Source organism: Lissotriton vulgaris, chromosome 2_1 (assembly GCF_964263255.1).
Source record: "Lissotriton vulgaris chromosome 2_1, aLisVul1.2, whole genome shotgun sequence".
NCBI lineage: Eukaryota > Metazoa > Chordata > Amphibia > Caudata > Salamandridae > Lissotriton > Lissotriton vulgaris.
In genome coordinates this window covers 824,686,951-824,705,485 of record NC_141687.1, presented here as the reverse complement: position 1 = coordinate 824,705,485, position 18,535 = coordinate 824,686,951, and the positions used below count along the sequence as shown (strand labels likewise).

Genomic DNA, 18,535 nt, shown 5'->3' with positions numbered 1-18,535 from the left:
GCCAGCCAGCCTAGCCAACGAGCACAGCAACCCGGCACCGCATTCCAGCCTATTCGTCAAGCCTAGCCCTCCGAGCTATCCAACTGTGCGGACCACTTCACAGTCAGCCTGGCCCGCCAGCCTTTAGCCGGTCAGCCAAGGAGGGCCTCACCAGACGGCTTCAGCCGAGTTGGTAAGCCTAGCCGGCCTGCACAGCAGTCCAATGTATCCAGCGTACGTAAAGCTCACCGGCCAGCCAGTCAGCCTGCCTTTCAGAAAGCCGTCCAGCCAGCTACAAAACGTAATTCTGATACTTGATTTTAGCCAAAAAAGCCGCTAAATGAACAAGAGACTGCGAACTTTCCACATCGCTGGCCAGGTGGACACTGGAGACCTAAACCGAAACACTAACTAAAGGAGCAGGGCGGGGTAAATAATTATCAGCCATTCACATTGAGCAGCACAGAAGAGGGCGGAGTCGCAGTTGGGAAGTAGCACTGGGAAATGGCCTTAGTCCGTCTTTTAGTTTTACTGCCGTGGCTTTTGCCCGTTTTCTCTTTCAATGCTCTGCATCCCCCTCCCTTGAGAGTCTCAACTTTAGGATCACACGTCTCACGTGTCTTCGCGGTACTACGCTGGTGTGCCATGCGTGTGCTGCATGAGTATAGTGCGTGGCCCTTACCAGGAGAACAAAGGGTAGGGCGAGGAAGGTCGGTGGGCAGGGGGTCAGAGGGGACAGCCGTAAGAACGGCAAAGAGAGACCCCCGAGGGAGGGCAGAGAGTAAACGTCGGGACTAAGTAGAAGATGAGAGCTGAGAAGACGTGGTGACTGAGAGGGGAGGAAAAAGGTAAGGAAAAACGTGATTGAGTAATCATTAGGTGGGCAAAGAAGCTCACAACAAGACACTGACAGAGAGCTTTATGAGCGCTCAGGGGCTGTCAGTGCAGTGGACTGGCAAAAGAGTAGGGGCAGAAAGCGCCAAGGCGGGATTGTGGACGGTGAAGAAAACCAAGAAAAGACGGCGAGAAATAAACAGACAAGCACTGCATGTTGAGCACTGTTGCGACACACAGAAGGCTGCAGTGACTGAATCTGAGACAGGCATAAGACCAAAGAGAGCGAGGGAGATGCATACGTGAGCATGAAAGAGACCAACACCTGCAAGGGAGTTGGACAAACTAAAGAAGCGTAGAAGAGGGACTGGCTGAAAGGTGGTCTGAGGGAGTGCTGTAGGACAACAGGTGAGCTATTAAAAAAAGACAATAGCTAAATATTTTTTTACGAGGGAAATTGAAGAGACTTATAAAAGAGGCAGTTAGAAATAGAAAATGTCCTTTACGTTTATTGGACAGCGTACTAATGATATGTGGCAAAATAGACAGCTGAGAAAAAGCAACGTAGTGTAAACGCAGAGGAGGAACTGCTCCTCTACCTGATAAGCCACACTACGTATGTTATTTAAAGCGATCCAGAGAGAAGCAGAAGAAAAGAATACTCTGCTGGCAGGATTGTTGTGGAAGGACTGCACCACACACAAACAGCAAAGAAAAGAACACCCAGCCATCTGGAAAACTTATACAGCCAAATAGAGAAATAGAACCAACCAGCGACACAAGGACATGGACTGTAGTACTCTTCCTCTTCTAAGTAACTATGAAATATTGCCCTATGGAAGGACGACAAAGAATAGAGATCGTAGTGAAAGAAACTAACCCGAGAAAGCCATTAAAAAGAAACAGAAGCAGGTCACCATTGTGAAGAAGCCCATTTACAAGTGAAATTATCACAGAGAGTGCTACCTCTGCTGCTGTTGGACAAGGAACGGTAAGTGTATTCGCTGGTTGGCTTTTGTGTAAGGGGTTCAGAGTTGTTTCATGCAGTGTCAGTGTTTGGCCTTCATGCCACTTGAAGACTTCTCTCCTCACCAGATCAGCAAAATCCATTGACATTGCCTTTTCACTTAGTGCCGATATTGGCAACCCCCCGCTTACCAATAAGTAGCAGCGCTGCACAAAATAAACAGGCCACTCAAGTTTTGTTGGAAAAACAGATTGCTGCAGGTTAATTACATATAAGGGGTTAGCCAGATTGTTGCGTTAACTTACGGGCAATCCAAGGGCAGGCAGCAGTGATTAACCTAAGCTGCCCTGCCCACCTGATGAGCCAAACTGCACTGTGGCCTACCCAATCGGTGGTGCCTTTCATGTGGGGGTTCTCCCCCTTACATACCATGGACCCCTAGTCCATAACTTTTACTCGCCCCTTTTTAGGGGTGAAGCGTATCCAGGCAAGCCCCTGGTTGCTCAGGCTTACAACCGCCAAATGACTAGCGGGGTGCTGTTGTTTTCAACCAGGGTCCTGCCATAAAGACTCCTGTGATTTTGGCATAATGCACCCCTATTGTGCCCCTGAAAGGGTACCCCTCCTACCAATCAGCCTCCGGATCGCCCTGTTACTCCGCCAAAGCCCTGGATGTGGCTGCCGTCAAATCCTGGGGCCTCCCACCATGGCAGGCTTCATAACCTCCTGCAACATGCGGTTACCAGTCCTTCTAGAAGGACAAATCCCATCTACCTCTGACAGGTTACCAGTCCTTCTAGCTGGACAATGCACATCAACCTCTGCAGGTGTTCCCCGTCCCTATCAGGGGAACCACGGGGTGTTTGCACCTTGTAGACCAAACCCTTCTTATTTCATTTGATTTAAAATGAGTGTAGAAACCAGTCCTCCTGCTTGATGGGTTTGTGCATGGCTTATTTACCACTCCGTTGGCAGGTGCAATGGCCTCCCGGATTTGGGAACAACTGTAGACTATTTCATTGCTTAATTTGCGCCGGTGCTTTCCGGTGCTTAGCACCAGCACTTATTTGACAGGGCCAGGTCTACAAATCACCACCACACGTCTGCAACTCTGCCTCCTCTGCACGTCATATAATTGGTATATCTGGCAGGCAATATGAATGTTAGTCAGTGTATACAACTATTTACCTCAGACTCGGCACGTGGCGCGCATCACATATGTAATTTATTCATATTACTGACTCCAGCGACGGTCCGTCCAACTCACATTACTTCTTCCAATGATGCAGATGATGACATTTCAAATTTGCTTTAGGTCCCGCAGCGCCGTGGCGGGTGGCCCTTCAGTGTTGCTGACTGTCAATGGGTGGGCCGCGGGCACAGGACACTGATTGGGCAGGGGGCTGGATTTGGTCATGTGGGGGTAGGACTATTGGATCCCATAAATTGGTTGAAACAACATTCGAGCGAGTACTGTTACTGGGGTGTTTCTGTAATTCTGTATATTTTGTGTTATTGAATATCATTGTACTGTATTGTATATGCTTTGCACTAAGGTTTTTATGCAGCTTTTTTAATTGGGAAAATGTCATTTATGTATTTTTATTTTTAAAGGTATGAAATGTTAATCTATTTATTATTTATTTATTTGAAAGTTTTATAGAGCGCGAACAAGACCCTTATGGGTATCCGAGCGCTTTACAATAAGCGTAATAGGCAGGACATATGAGGAAATAAAAGGAGTGTAAGAATAACATCAAAATCTTAAAAACAAAAGAAAAGAAACGTGCAGGGAGTAAAACAAGGCGATAGAGCATGGTGGTAGAGGAAATCCTAGATAACAGGGCAAAATCAGATAAGGTGCAGAAACTAGCTCGGTGTAGAAGGATGATGGGAATACATAGAACAAGTGAATATCAAAATATAACATCAAAATACATGGACCAAAGCTTTGGATATAAACAAGCCAGGCTTTAGAATGGTAGGTGAAAAGAGTGAAATAGGGGTTCATAAAACAGTCATGTAAGGCAATGTTTACGTAAATTTCGCCATCAGGATGCCTTTTACTTCCAGTTTGAACGAGGACGGAGAGGGGTTAAGTCTTATTTGTGGTGGGAGGGCATTCCAAATCCTGGGTGCCATTCCTGAAAAGGAGCGATTATAGGTTTTTTCCTTATTGAATTTTTGTGGTTTCAAAAGGAAGTTTTCCGAACTTTCTTATTGATCTTGATCCTACATTGTTTACACTGTATGCTTTCAGAACAATTGATTTTTTCTGAAATTTTAATTCTGAAATATTATGTATTTATTTTAATAAAAAGACTGTAAACGTTAGACTTTGGTTTTTGGCCTGTCCCTTGACAACATGTTTATGGGTGTCTTGGATACAGAATAGCAATCATTCCTATACTGTGATCTCTATAACTACTCCAGGGATATTCTCTAGACTTGCTTGGGGGGGTAGGACTGTGTGACAGGCAGCGTGTGCGTGTATTTTCTCAGTATGCCACTCCCACACGCTCGTGCATGTCCTTGCTATCACTCATCAGCACCCTTTCAGCTCGCTATCGATGCACTTTCACTTTCATGCTCCTCTCTGCTCACCCAGACACTCGCTCTCTTTTTGACTCTGCAGCATTACGGGTTCATGCTCTTTGCAAACCTGCACCACCTTGCTTTATCTTTCATTCACTTTAGTGCTATCACCTTCTTTAATATTAGACTACTCCTCATTCACGAGCAGGCATGCTTGAGGTATTATGCGGCTCATCCCCTACGCCAGTTGGAAATGGGCTCCGCTGGAAGCTGTGGACAGAAACCTGCTCTTCAGAAATGAGGTAGTTTCCAGGAGATCCCTTCGCATCTTGAGCGGTTATGACGTTGAGTCATGTTCAATGGCTGCTTGCAGGTCGTGTTTTAACTGCATTAGAACTTTCCTTTAATGTTACCACCAATTATTCGGCAAGGAATGAGTGCAAGGTTGACAAGCTGTTTGAATCCCACCAAGGCTAACTCCGCGCTTAAGCCATCCGACTCCATCAACGAGCGCCTTACCTGTGGTAGTAGTTCCACCTGTTTGCAGCGCTTTAACGGCAAAACTGATCCTAAGCGCTTGTGTTTATTTGTTTTTCCACTGCACACATATCTCCTATTGTTGGAGACACTTCTAAGCGCTCGTGACCTTAATGCAGGCCCTTGTAATCTGCCCAGCAAAGCCCCGCCCTAGGGATGAGCAATGTTCGACATTGAGATCCCCTGCAGATGCCCCCGTCAGCCTCCACCCTCATTACCCGGGTCCTCTTCCTATGCTGTGGGGTCTGTAATTAAAGCCCATTGCGTTGTGCACTACTCTAAAAGACCCGGTGCAGGCGGTCTGTTATTGTTATCCTTTCCCAGTCCCTCTGCCTCCAGAACTCTGACACTGCGCGATCCGGGGCCATTTCTTTGACCCCTTCTTTGACCCCTTCATATGCAGATGTTCGCACCTCGAGTGGCTGCGGGTGGGGTCCTTCTAGGCCGGACCTTTTCCATGGCCAAGACCACCTGCCTGGGAGCTAGCATTGACCAGGCGGTTCAGCTGGGAGGTGGAGGAGGGGGCCGGGGGTTTATCAGCCGTCCCAGTGGTGGTCTTACCTTTTCTCCTCTTTTCCTTCTGTACAGGGGGGTTAGTGACTCCCTCCCCCTCTAGCCACTCACTAAATATTCTGAGTTCCGGGTGCACTGTTAGGAGACCTGCTCAAAAAGCTACAGCAATCACTCCCTCGGGCACCTGTAAACAGTGCACCTGTATACCGGTCATAAACTGTATAGCGCTTAGAAACAAACCAGGATGGACAGCATTCTGCACAGCTCAGTTCTGAAGCCTGAAGCTCTGCATAACAATCATTTGCAATGCAATAGGTCTCGTATTTAAGCAAGTTTGAGCTATTGGCATTGTAAATAACAATGCATTTTATTTATGTTTTGATTTTTAAAACATAAATAAAAGGCATTATCATTTGCAATGCCAATAGCTTAAACTCACGTAAATGCGAGACCTATTGCATTGCAAATGCTTATTTATTTTGGACTGGAGAGTGGTGGGTGGTTTGACACTGTATGCGACTGAAAGTCAAGGGTGTTGTAGCCGTCGTTGCTCCAGGTCCCGCTCGGTGATGAAGTCCTGCCCTCTGGGGTTAACTTTATAGGCCCTGTAGGCTGCACCAGCCCCTGCTACCCATCATCCAGCAGACCAGCCTTTTCCTGGCACTGGCAGTCAGTAGAGAAGACATTTGCATGTTTCCCTCACCTGGGCCTGTAGGCCTCCCAGGCAGCGTTGGGCCATGGCTGCGAGGCTGGGAACTCGTCCCCCTAGGCTTGCAGCGGTACCGTGAAACATGGCTGCGAGGCCTACTGGGTACCCCTACCATGGCATTGTACTTGCACACGGACAGTGCCGACTGTGGAGGCATGATTGCTCAGGGCAGGCCTTGGAGAGTGGACTTCACAGCTCACTTCATGCGAGTCCAAGGCCTACGCTTGAGCAATCATGCCTCAGACGCCGGCACTGTCCATGTGCAAGTACAATGCAAAGGTCTATTGTTGCGAGACCCATGGTAGTAGGGGCCCCCAGTAGGCCTCGCAGTAGCAACCATATTTTACCGCAACAAAGCCCAGGAAGAGAGGCCCCAGCCTCGCAGCAATGACCTAGTGCTAGGAGGCCCAGGTGGAATCGGATGTTTTTCATTAGATTAATGAAGTATAATGCTGCCATACTGGGTGGGTGGTGTTTGTGGTGGTTTATGCATCGCTGTTATGTTTCTTTTACCGTTCTATTCTGCCCTGGATTATCTGTGGGAGTTCTATGCTTTTATTAGCAGAGTAAAGCGAGTTTACTGTTGAGGCGCATTAGCATAGAAGCTGCGCGTGGGTGCCATATTTTGCATCTGGATACGAATGAGGTGCATTGTGTTCATGGATACGAATGAGGTGCATTGTGTTCAATACTTATTTTGTAAAATTTTAAGCGCAGGGGCCTTGAGGATTTCTGGGGCCTGTCGGCAAAGCCCAGTGGTAAGGTTGTTTAATTTCCCTGATTCTCTTTCTGCACCTCGCTCCCCTTCTGTTCATTTTCCGGCTCTTGCAGGTGCTCTATTCTTCGTTGTCCTTTTCCAATCATCTCTCCCCTCTTCTTTCTCCCTTTTCCGCCCCTCTCTTGCTATTTGAGGCCAGCACTGCCCCTTACTCATTGAAATAAATATTTCTTTACTTGATTTTAATTTGTAATTCTGGAAGGTTCCATACGAACTTTGTTTACATTCATCTGTATCACCTTTTTAACAAGTTTGTTCAGTCTTTATTTGTCTAACTAATCATTTATGGCTAGATGAGATGGGGCGATAACGAATATGACACTTTACAAAGCACGCATGACAACATGTGTCATTACAACAAGTTTTGTACATTGCAAAATCCACTACAACGCATGTTGTTACAACGCATAATCCATTACAACGCAATTACTATTCTAACTCCACCGGGGCGGTACTTTGGGCAATGCGTTGTTATAGATTATGCGATGCGATAACATGCGTTGTAATGGATTTCGCGTTGTAAAACATTTGTTGTAATGACACGCGTTGTAACTTGTGCATTGTAAATGATTTTTCCCATCTAAAAGACATTTGAATTGTATTATTCCTGTGTGTGTGTGTATATATATAAAGTGTATGTTACAAAAGGGAAAGCGCTGCGTTTGGATGATTTCCTCAATAGTTGTTTTTTTTCTGTCACTTTTTTCTTATTTTTATTTACCTAGAAATTAAAATCCCAACAATGCCTATAAAATGTTGCCCACGAGTACAACACCTGTGTTTAATAAGTAGAAATACGTTAAAATAGTCTGAATTGTATCACTTTTAGGACTGAGATTGTATGTAGTTCTGTTGGAACTATCACTGGCAGCGCTGGTAGGGGTAATGGGTGGTGCAGGCTGTCGTGATTCCCAAAAAGGGCCCTGGCACTTATTTTTTCATTTACTAATTAAGCACTGGGGTGGAGCAACTAGAGGAGGCGGGTGGAGCTGAGGTAAGTGGGTGTGGCCTCCTAAAAAGAATTTGAGCACATGCACTTCATATTTTACAAATTAAACATTAACCACAGTACAGGGTGAAACCCTATGGTACTGTCTGTGCCAATCAGGGGCTTATTGTTAGGTGTTGCTGAGTTGTGTATTTACACATCACCGCCTTGCTCTGATTTTAGAATACGCTTGTAAGCATTGTGGAGTTCGCCTCCAAAGCCAACCGTATATTTGTCAACAAGTTGTAGTTTGTGGCCATCACCCTACCTTTATCACTGCCAGCTGACCTCATGCTTGTTTACCCTTCTGTAGGCATGTTTGATGGCCTCCCCAGAGTTGAGAACAACTGTTCTCTACTTTAGCCATAGTTCAATGGGAAATCCCTACTGTGCCCTCTGTGCCAATAAGGGCACTTGTTGGTGTTGCCAAGTTGTGTGTTTACCCATCACCACCCAGTCCCTGGTATCAGGATAGGCTTGTAAGCATAGTGGAGTTGGCCTGAAAGGCCAATAGTATATTTGTGAACGTTCATTGTTTGTGGCCAACAACATACCCTTATCACTGCCAGCTGACCTCCACCTGTTTGGGAGTACAACACCAGCAAGATTTCTTCCCCCATAAGGAATGCCAAACCACTGCTCTCCACGTAACCATAGTTCAGTCAGATTAAATCCATTGTGCCCTGCGTGCATGTGCTCCTTTTTTTGAGGGTTTCACTAAGCCCGTGTTTACACCCCCTACATAGGTATTCCTAAATAGGGGTTCCAACTCATAATTGTGTAATGCAACAGCAAGTGGAAAATGGACCTGCTCCTTCTATATTTCAATGCATGCTGTGTTCTGGTAATTGTCAGCATTTGTGCCCTGAACCCTTCCTTTTCCACCCATTGGCGTCTCATCACGCCCTTTCATTTTGTAATAACAACAATGCGCAACCCACCTATTTAAAACCCACTCTGTTTGCGGGTTCCTGGCCTGTACCCTTCTACCTGGGAAATGGGCAAATGTAATGCCTATAGCTTTGCGCCTGCACCCCCTTCATTCTGCTTCATTACATGTCCATATTGCATCCCAGCCCATCACCGTCTGACTGCGATACTTAGATGCTGTGTCTCCTTGAGGATGTCCCCACCTCAGCACAAGTCGTCCAATTCCCAACTTCTACTAATGTGTACCAGGGAGCCGACAAGTGGGTGGGAACAGGAGGAGAACAGTATGTAACGATACCTGTCCTTTCTTGACTAATGGGGATGCAAGTGTTCTTAATACACGGTAGCCTTTTTGTGCTCTAACCCATTCTTTCCCCAACTTTAGGAACCACAGCACGCTTGTTAGATGACCACTCCACAACCCGCCTTGCTGCCATGGCTATAGGGCAGGTGAATTTAGCTTCACTGAAGCAACCTGTAACATGTCCTCTTTTACAGCACGCGCCTACTTTGCTGATTTGACCTGACCTTTGAACAGGCAGTTTTATGGATAAACTATGGCGAACAAGTTAATAGTGCCAAATCTGGCTTCACTTAGTGTTTGCGTTTATGCATCTGCTAGTGAGTACCTTGCTTTGTTTTGGCTGTGTTAAAATTGCTGCTTGCGTCACATTTCAGGATATAGAACTGTGCTAATTTTCTTGCTTTGTTCACTGCTGAGAGCTCAGTACATTCACAGGTATTTTCTTTACATTTTCGGTTTCTGACTGCAGAGTGCAATGAGATTGCAAGCACCAATTCCAGACAACTAACATTTCACGTATTCTGTCAGGGGCCATGGCCTTGTCTTTGCCCTCTGAAAGGTGATCCATACTGCTATAACAAGCGTCCTGGGGCCTCAGAAATAGCTTGTACCCGTCCATTCTGTGATACACCCGCTGTGATAACTAAACTGCTCCCTATTCATGGTACTTTGTGATAAATCATGGATGGCCACAGCAGGGCCTTTACTGGGCTATAACCATGTTGCTTATTCCAGGAATTAGACCTAGATCAAAACTTTCTCCCTGAAATGAATTGCCTTCCACCACAATCAAAGGCCTGTCTATTAACTGGTTTTGCCACCTAGTGCTCTTCTGATTGGTGACAAGGAACATTCTACTCAGCGTAAGCTGACAGTCTTGAGTTGCCATCACACCACCTGTGCCCTTATAATCGCCCTCCATCCTCCTATGCAGTGATCATTTGGCTAAAGCCAAGGAGACCCTGGAATGTTTTTTAACTCTCATTTCCTCTGCACTAATGGCAGGCACCACTCACTGTTTCACCCATAGGGGCTCCTGTTAGGAAGAGTGTGATTGTCCTGCTGTGGTGGCCACCTCCGCTATTTTACCTTTGTGTCCGTCCTCCCCAAGCTACCTGCCTGCCCAGCTTCTGGTGCTTATACCCGAGTGACTTGGCTAACTTGTATGTCTCTACACTACAATCTCTCCATTAACTTCCTAAAGGAATTTTCAACGTGCAGTTGAAATCTGTGTTGTTCAACTGACCCTCTTCAAAATCCGATTAAATGTAACCATAGTGGTGCAGGGACATTATGTCAGAATCTAACAGTTGCAGTTTCATGTTCTGGTGCAGGTTTCATGTATGTGGATCCTCCAGAACCCCTCTGCCTAATGTTTGTGCCCTAGGTACATGGTTCAGCTCATTTGACACCCTTGCCTGTGGCTCAAGGCAAACTAGCCCCAGCTGGGCCTGCTGCCATAGTCTTGCTGTTAATGGTGGAAGAAGCATGACAAACCATCGCTACTCCCGTTGATATGAAGTGTGTGTACCTGCCCTGACACGTTGACCTCCCAAGACCATTAATTGGTGGTATTTGTCCCCACTATTATTAATAAAGGCACAACTTCTGGTGGGAAGGCCTTAATTTATAGGATGTCCCTATACCCTGCTTGCCTCAATTGTGCGATCCTAGGCAATTGTCTGAATTTTTCCTTGTACCTTCATTTGACATAAGGGCACCCTGAAATGCATGTGGTCGGGACATCCACTGTATAAACTTTCTCTGGTATTTAAATGTTGAGCTATACTGATCTTCATCTATCGTAACAACCCCGGGGGTTCCTGCTTGCTGCCCTCTGGGTGAGGCCAGTAGATCCCTACTGGCCGTTTGTTGATCACTTTGAGGTAATGACAATGACTGTAAAATATAATTGTAATAAAATTGTGGTAAATTCACTACGACTGCTAGGGCCGGACTGGTGGGGCGCTGTGGTTCCACTGACCACTAATCTGCCCAAACACTGTCGGAGCTTTCTGAGCACCAGTTTCACACACCTAGTCATATGGATTAACAGAATTGACACCCTGATAGGTTCACCTCCACTTTTACTATCAAATCTGTAGTCCTACTGTCTGCACAAGAAAGGAATGATTAGAATTGTCGCTCTACCATATCGCTCACCAATGATATTGCTTGCAAGTAACTAAATGTCTGACACCAGTCCTTCCACATATCCTGGTCACAAACCTAACACAAACTGTGATTTAACTTACAGCCCTTCACGCAGGGCCCACCTGGCCACAGCGATGGTGCTCCTATTATCTACGTTAAGGAACAACCCAGGCCCACTGTATTATTAAAGATGTTGCCCTAGGAGAGCGGAACCCCAAATGTGCAAGCTTTCCACAAAGCTCTAGAATCGCAAAAACACACAGTGCCCACACTACAATTACTTAATCAATGCTTTGATAGGGTAAGAAACCATGAAATGAAAATTTTATTGTATTTAGTTAATTAAAACCTTTACAATATTGTAACATAAAACACATGATTTTAAAAAGAGTACAAAGTCTCAAATGGTTAAAAGGAAAGCTTTCTAAGTATCCATGTAATTGGTGTGTTTGTGAGAGGTGGTTCAGTGGATCAGTTCGTTACGCTTCACGCATCCGGCTTCAGACCTTTAGTATCGTGTTTCTCAGTAATTTGTATTAGCTGCAGTGACTTTTGACAGAAACCAATTTATTGTAACTTCCCTAAGACAACCTTATTTTGTGTCCATTATTTTATACTTTTTGTCTTTTTCAAAAGCTCATAACAGAAAAAAGAACAATACATTCACAATATTTACAAGACTAAATGCACTTTGTACAAGCTTCAAACATAAACATTATTTACAATCTAAAACATTTTAGCATCAAACATTTATACACAGACAAAGAAATATATATTACATTCAAAACATGAGAAAAACAAATGTTGAGGGGGAATATAAACAACTTAATGGCTTATAAGCGTTTAGGTACTGGACCAGCCGGTCCTAGTGTGTTTCATAAGACAATTTATTCAGCCCAAACAAAACTGCCGACGCGTTTCTAGACCAGGGGTGGCGTCACTGGTCTTACATCAGGGCTGTGGATTCTTAATCTCTGAAAAATGCAAAAACATTGTTTTGCTTTATCAGGTTTATTGACAAGGGGTTCCTTTTTCAATCGTGGCTACAGAAAAATAAGGCTACATACCAATTTCGTTTAAGGGAACTCGAGGCAATGACTCTTCTAATAGTCCAGTTCACTATTTGTTGTGGTGGCCCAAATGGATGTCTAAACATTTTTTTAAAGAATATATGAAAATGTGACCCGTTCGGGTCTTGATTTAACATGTTTGGAAACCAGAATAAAGGGAATGAATGCGTACCTTGATATTACTGAAGTGCCGAAGCACGGCGAGTTCGCTCGTACGACGTAACCATCAAGTTCGTTTTCTAAAACAATAAGGCAAGTTGTTTGGTACGTGTGGCAATTTCAAAGAAGACTTATACTAGTGGATGCGGTCTCATACAGCAACAAGTAAGCCTACCTTATTGGAGTCTCGTAGTATTAAAGCTGAGGAATTGAGGGCCAAAGTCTCCGTCCTGTAACGCAAACAGAACGTTGTACTTAAGATCACCATCTAAGAGCACATAGGTGCGAGTTAGAAATGTGTAGGAGTGGTGTCCACACTTGCCAACTCCCTTGCCACCGCACGCCGTTAATGGGATCTGTTTTCTCTCAATGAAGATGGCCGCCGCAGTTTTGTGTTTGTTTTATGTACGGGCTTGCACTGATGCATTATGGGATTTGTAGTGGAGAAACCGGCAACACTCCTTGTGCGGACGCCATCCAATTATCCTTATCTATCGTGATGTATATCAAGTATATATAACAAAACGATGGTTTGGTGGATATAAGCGCTACTAAATTCGAAAGGCGTATTGGTAACGCATACCATGATGCCTAGAGATTAAGCATGTTGGTACTCCTAAAGCATATGTTAAATTTATCGAACTGGCGACATCGAAGGGGCCATGGACCATACTAATTAGTGAGTAAAGAGACATAGTGACTGCCAGGGATGTCAAACCGATGCCAGTCAGCGCACTCACGGTGCTTATATATGCGCTATCTCAGACAGGCTATTCAGACCGGTTAAACTTCAGAATGAGATAAGCCTCTTTCTGTAACCGAACACGCTCGACGTCATGGCATTTAGACTTTGAATTTACGGTATACAGAACAGACCATTTAAATTCCTGTTCGTTGTGGCCTTTCTCGCAGAAATGTTCTACCATGGTTGCAGACATAACCTTCTTCTTAATATGAGATCTGTGCTGACTGATTCTTTGATTTACTTGTTGACAAGTTTTGCCTACATATATTAGCTGGCACGGACATTGCACCACGTATACAACATTTTTCGTTCTACAATTGGAGAAATCTTTGTGTCTCCACTTTGAGCCGAGGTGAATGAACTCATCACCTTCAATTGTGCTGGAACAAGCGACGCAATTGCCACACTTGTGGTGTCCTTCGATCGGCTTAAGGTTCCATTGCGCCAATAGATCACTTTTGGGCTTGTGAGTGACAATGTCAGCACGAATAAGTTCATCTCCAATACTGCGGTTTCTTTTAAAGGCAATGATAGGTTTGGGGAACGGACAGCTCAACCCCTCCAATAAATGCCAGTTCAACACAGCTTGTCGTAGCTTGTGTGTGTCCGGACAGAAGGTTGTAACGCATACTAGTTTGTTTAAAGGTGTGCGTTGTTTATTTTGCAGGAGGCATTCCCTTGGTGTGTACTTCGCACGCTTGAGGGAGTGCTTGAGGAGCTTCCTGGGGTAGCCCCTTTCTTGCATATCTGAGCAAAATTTTCGAGCATGTCGCTCGTATTCCTGTAAATCCGAACAGTTCCGCCTAATTCTAAGTAGCTGTCCGTAAGGCAGATTAGCTTTTAAACTACGTGGGTGTGAACTCTTGTGGTGTAAAATAGTGTTCCTGTCAGTATCTTTCTTATACAGTGATGTTGTTAACAGTCCGTCCTCACATTTCAACTCAATGTCCAGAAATGTCATATGGGTGGAGCTACTCTCTATCGAGTATTTTATATCTTGATGCCTTGTGTTGAGCCATCCGTGGAAGGCCATTTTTCTGTCAGGTAAAATCATATCTACGTGATACGACCGTCTTCTTGCTTAAAGTGGAAGAGAATACACCTTCTACTCACACCTGCACAACTCCTATAGCAGAATAGATTACATCCTCATGTCTACCACTCACATACACCTCACCGACTCGACGGAGATTGGCCCAATCACAATCTCAGACCATGCACACATCACCCTCACGATCAGCGGCAAACACAATGAGAAGCCCAGCCGCAGCTGGCGACTAAACAGCGACATCCTAGAATACCCAGCCAACATAGAGGAAATAAAGGAGGCAATTAAAGAATACCTTGACTTCAATGACACGGCAGAGATAGACAAAGGGACCCTGTGGGAAACACTGAAAGCGACAATAAGAGGTAAACTCCTAAACATTAAATCTAGAATGAACAAAAAAAGGAACAAAAAAATATCAGAGCTAGAGAATCAGATCAAAGCACTAAAAGGAGGCCATTGCACAAACCTTTCAGACAAAAATACCCTCACAGAGCTAACCAAAAGAAAGTATGAACTCCAATAGAATTCTGAGCGAAAGAGCCAGCACATGGATTAACAAATATAAATCCATAAACCTGTGCTCGGCCAATAAAGCAGGGAAGGCTCTAGCAGGATACCTAAAAGCAAAGCAGAGACAACACTCCATAGCAGCAATAACAGACAAAACACATCCAACAAACAAATCCTAGAGGTTTTCAAAGACTTCTACAAAGAACTATATACAGCTGACAAGGACCTAGCAACAGACGGAGGTGCGAGTCTGCTAGAGAAACTCAACCTTCCTAGGTTCACAGACCAGCAAAGAGAAACCTTAGAAGGAGTGATAACGGTAGCAGAAGTAGAAATGGCAATAAGCTCCCTAAAACCAAACAAAGCGCCTAGCCCTGGCGGGTACACTGCCGCATTCTACAAGCAATTCCAACACCAGCTGAAGGACCCCTTGGTCGAGGTGTTCAAGCTCTGTGCGCAAAAAGGCAGCATGACCGACTCAATGGCCGAGGCTAACATCATAGTCATCCCCAAGGACGGGAAGGACACGCAGTTCCCACAAAACTACCGCCCGATATCGCTCATCAATGTCGACTGCAAAATATATGCCAAAATAATGGCTGGAAGGCTAAACATGTTCCTGCCCCACCTCATCCACAAATCACAGGTAGGATACCTAACAAATAGGCTCTCTCAGGACAACACGAGACTCCTATGTCATCTCATACACCGCACAGCCAACTGCCAAGAAAAAGCAGTCATGATCGCGCTAGACGCGGAAAAAGCCTTCGACAGGGTCTCATGGCCTCTCCTGGATCTGTGCATGGACAAATTCAGACTAGGAGCCAGATACCGCAGCATGGTGATGTCGCTATACAATAACCCCAACGCCCGGGTAGAAGTCAACAGGGGCACATCAGAAATCTTCACCCTAGAGAGAGGTACAGGGCAAGGCTGTCCGTTCTCCCCAGGCCTATTCCTACTAGCTCTGGAACCACTCCTTGCCATGATCAGAGATAACCCGCAGATAACAGGCGTTCAGGTCAGGGATAACACAGTTAATTTAGCGGCATATGCGGATGACATTCTGATCACAACCCTGAAACCTCAATAGCAGCATTAATGCAAGCAATTGAGGAATACACGGCAGTTTCAGGTTACAAATTAAACAGGGAAAAGTCTGAGTGCAAGCCCATGAACTGTCACACAACAAGTACAGTCCTGGGCACATCGGGACTAACATGGCAAAAAAAAACTAAAATACCTCGGCCTCCTCTTTAGCAAAGACCTAAGGTCGACCCTCGACCACAACGAAGAGGCCATCCTCAAGACAATCAAAGCGAAACTAGAGTCCTGGAGCCCTATATTGATTAGCTGGTGGGGAAGAGTAGAGTCCATCAAGATAATGATCACTCCTATGTTCAACTACATGCTAAGCATGCTGCCACGAACACTAACGGAGGAATTCCACAAGAAACTCGATAAAACGATCAACACATTCTTGCGGAGCGGGAAGAAAGCCAGAATAAGCCTGCAAAAACTAAGATTAGGGAAAAACTGGGGGGGCTGAACATGACTAACTTCAGGGCCTTCCAAACAGCATGTCTGGCAAAACAAGGTATACACTGGATCAAGCCAACTCCAGACTACACACCAGTCTGGCTCGATTTAGAGAGACCTCCGGGGGGGGGGGAGGGGGGGGCCCAACCCGGTAGCAGTACTCGCAGCCAATAAGCATCCAGAGGCTAACAACGCCGTGCTCAGAAACACTAGGATAGCACTCCTAAAAGTAGACAAATAAATGGAACGGAGCATCAAAAGGTCAAAATGGGAGTCGATCTGGTATAACTCAAAAATAACGTACAGAGGTAAGACACTGGCAAACAGAGTGGTATGAGAGAGGTATGACAACACCTGCTCAACTAGGAAAGGATAATGCTCCGCTCACATTTGAAACGCTGAAAACCACCCACAGCATTCCAAACATCGAATTCTACGAATTTCTTAAAATCAGAGCAGCCATAGCCAAAGCAAACCTCTCCAAAGAGACCCCCCTCCATCATCAAATACACGCAAAACCTAAACAAGATAGGCCACCAAACCGCTCATCTATACAGACTCCTATGCCCACGTACGTCAACAATAAACACCAAAACCATGTCCTTCTGGGAAACCAGGCACAACATGACCTTCAGCGAGGAGGAGAAATCCAAGCTCTGGGTCTCAGCATCCAAGAATAAAGTATCCCCTCAACTAGCGCAAACAAAGTTCTGGCTACTGCACAGAATGTTCTGGACGCCAGCCCGACTAGCTGCTGTAGGCGCCACAGAATCCGACAAGTGCTGGAACTGCTATAAAGAGAAAGGGGATCTGACGCACATCATATACGATTGCCCCAAGGTCAAGGTCTTTTGGAGCAAAGTGTATAACTTCATTGACGCAATAGTGGGAGGGAACACACAACGAGGCCTAGAAGGAATAGCCACAGCTTTTCTAGCCCCTGACCTAAAATCCAAGGAGGATAGGGAACTAGTGGACCTTCTGCTCACAGCAGCTGTCAAGTTAATATTACTGGAAGAACACTAGCAAAACAACATTTAAGAGGTGGTTCAACTGGGTAACCTTCCTGAGAGGCGCAGACAACATCACTGCAAAACACTCCGCGAACCACACAGCCAAAGGGGGAATGTGGGCCGTCCTAGACTCACACCTTGGAACACACAAACCCCCGTAGACCAACATCACTCCACTGGTATACACCCCCTTAGTTTCTTCTCTTCTTCTTCTTTCTCGCTCTCTCTCTCGACCAACAGTACTGAGGGGCAACAACTACCTGCCAAGCAATCATTAAGCAATGCCAATTGTCATTAATGCCAATGTCGATATACATAACTGTGCATTGAGATCGTCTGTCCTGCCCCCGCATCACTACTGTATTGTATTATACTTGTAAAATAATTTCAATAAAATAATTTTGAAAAAAGAAAAAAAAAGTACATAGTAAAGCCACCCTATGTTCAAATGATTCTGTCCCAAACCGCAAGGCTCTCTCTTGGCATTGGATTCAAACGGACATCTTTGCTTGACATAGCGTGCTGCATAGTTATGCCTCTTCTGCCGTTGTGCCCATCTATTTACTCCTCCCGTAACATTGGACCTATAGCCAGCCAGGAGTATTGACTATCACATGGTTGGTCGTTGCAAAATGTAGATACGCAACATCTATGGCTTGTTTGCAATACTATTGAAAATGCTTCAGTTCTGAAATGATGAGGCTGTGCAAGATCTATAATGAGTTTCTTAGACGTTACTTCACAGTCACAAAACTCCACGCAACTACAACTTTGTCGCAGTGTTACTCCAGTGTGCGCATGCTGCACGTGGGCCACCACCGCATAGCTGCCAAGGTTTCAGATTGCTATGTGTGACATTTTTCATAATTTCAGGATAATTATGAGTGACATTTCAAAGATTATGAGTGACACTTGATTGCAAAACATCAAGCAATGAAGACGAGGGAAACGTATAAATATCATAAATTACACCTATTTGAGCAATGAGAAACTCCAAGTAAAGATTTTAAAACTGCTGCAAACAATCTTAAAACTTCTGCAAACGCCTGCCTGGGTGACTCATAATTATAATGAAATTATCAAAATGTCATATAAGCTTGATTGCTATGAAAGAGGACGGGCATCTCCTGTTGTTGACACCAAGTCTTTTTTACTCACACATTTCATAAAAAAGTGATAGGAAGTATGTGTTTTATTCTATTGCTATTTAACTGCTTCTT

General features: G+C 45.0%; 1 protein-coding gene across 2 annotated transcripts in view; it reads left to right on the top strand.

Moving 5' to 3' along the window:
• Positions 1–549: 549 nt before the first annotated feature.
• The window catches only part of SLC19A1 (solute carrier family 19 member 1), a 171,948-nt gene continuing 153,962 nt past the window's right edge, over positions 550–18,535 (top strand). Inside the window, exons 1-2 of one of the 2 annotated variants that reach the window (XM_086956232.1) lie at positions 550–827; positions 1,445–1,804. The gene's annotated coding sequence lies outside the window, so the exon portion shown is untranslated. Of the gene's footprint in view, positions 828–1,444; positions 1,805–18,535 lie in introns of those variants that run through there. The other variant, XM_086956233.1, reaches the window with a different exon arrangement.